General features: G+C 41.5%; 1 non-coding gene across 1 annotated transcript; it reads right to left on the bottom strand.

The window, feature by feature from the left end:
- Positions 1–322: 322 nt before the first annotated feature.
- Positions 323–441, bottom strand: LOC115230318. The gene has a single exon (XR_003883420.1). It is a non-coding gene; the product is annotated as a 5S ribosomal RNA (ribosomal RNA).
- Between the last annotated feature and the right edge of the window lie 1,504 nt (positions 442–1,945).

The following is a 1,945-nucleotide window of genomic DNA, read 5'->3' as shown; positions in this document are numbered from 1 at the left end:
CACACCACCATCGGTTGTCAAGTGATGTTGGGTGGACAAACACAAACACACAAACATATACACACACACACATACATACATACATATATATATATATACATATATATATATATATATATATATATATATACACCTATATACATATATACGATGAGCTCTTTTCAGTTTCTGCCTACCAAATCCACTCACAAGGCTTTGGTCAGCCCGATGATGTAGTAGAAGACATTTGCCCAAGGTGCCACACAGCGGGACTGAACCCGGAACCATGTGGCTGGTAAGCAAGCTACTTATCACACAGCCACTCCTATGCCTAAATGTGTGACGCTTACAGCACCTAGGTTTCCCAAGCGGTCACCCATCTAAGTACTAACTAGGCTCGACGTTGCTTAACTTCAATGATCGGATGAGAACCGGTGCTTTCAACGGGATATGGCCATAGTACAAAATAAGATAAGGTTAAGTTGGGTTTTTTTTTTGCATTTCCTTGAGGTTTTGGTAACCATGAATAGCATCCTTCTTTTGAACCATCAGCATGAGATGAGAGAATGTTTGCTTCCAGTTGAGCAGCTGGGATGTTTGTTTACTTCGCTGCAGTTCAATGGTTTTGGCAGGTTCGGGTGGAAGGACCGTTTAAGGAAAAATATTACCTTACAATGAAAAACCTCCCAAAAAGTTTGGCAACAGGCAAAGAGAGCATCAGGCCATAGAAAATCTGCTTCATTAAGTCTCATCCATCTCATACACAGGGAAGGTGGGGAAGTGGGGGGCATAAGCTCAAAAATGATTATGGTGATGTTTGTGATGATTATACTCATGATGATGATGATGATGATAATGGTGGTGGCAGTGACAGCAGTTGTTGTATGTGGTGATGATGGTGGTGGTGATGATGGTAGTGGTGGCGACTGTAGTAGCAGTAGTAGTGGTTGTATATTGTAGTGGTGGTAGCAGCAGCAACAATGGTAGTTGTATGAGGCTGTAGGTGTAGATGGTAGGGGTGGAAGAAGGCAGGCGACGGCAATGTTGTGATAATGGTGATGATGATGATGATGATGATGATGAATTATGGATTTGGAAGAATTTAGCAAAATAATCAACTTCCTTATTTGTTTTTTCAGTATTCATCTAAATGTTCCGAAAAAAATAATGAAAAAAGAAAAAACTCAAAAAGCGATGACGACCCACCCCCACCACCACCACCAAAAAAAAAAGAAAAACTAAAAATCAAAAACAAAAATGCTCGTACATCATGAAATTATGATGGAGAGCTCCAATTTGGATCCGAGCACCTCTGAGACACCGGAGGTGGTCTCAGGCAAGTTGGCATTGAAATGGTTAATTCCACACCAGGCGTTTCCAAAGCTGAGGTCAGTATTTTGCAAGACTACAATCACTCACAGGATTTCGGTCATAGTGAGATGCTGGAAGAAGATGGTAAATTCCAGGATCCAAGCTTGGTGATGGGGCAGTTCTGCATCAGCAAAAATGAATCCATCAAAATTTTATCTTTTATTTGTATTAGTCATTTGACTGTGGCCATGCTGGGGCACTGCTTTGAAAGGTTTAGTAAAACACATTGACCCTAGAAGGTTTTATTTTCTTAAGTCAGCACTTCTTCCAAAATATGGTTAGCTGTGGCTATGTGGTACGATGTTTGCTTCCCAATCAAATGGTTCTGGGTTCAGTTCCACTGTGTGGTGCCTTGGACAAGTGTCTTTTACACACACACACATATTCTTTTATTCTTACTTGTTTCAGTCATTTGACTGCGGTCATGCTGGAGCACCGCCTTTAGTCGAGCAAATCGACTCCGGGACTTATTCTTTGTATGCCCAGTACTTATTCTATCGGTCTCTTTTGCTGAACCGCTAAGTAACGGGGATGTAAACACACCAGCATCGGTTGTCAAGCAATGCTAGGGGGACAAACACAGACACACAAACAC

This window comes from Octopus sinensis, unplaced genomic scaffold (genome assembly GCF_006345805.1).
Source record: "Octopus sinensis unplaced genomic scaffold, ASM634580v1 Contig15302, whole genome shotgun sequence".
NCBI classification, from domain to species: Eukaryota; Metazoa; Mollusca; class Cephalopoda; order Octopoda; family Octopodidae; genus Octopus; species Octopus sinensis.
This window is presented reverse-complemented; position numbering and strand designations above follow the sequence as displayed.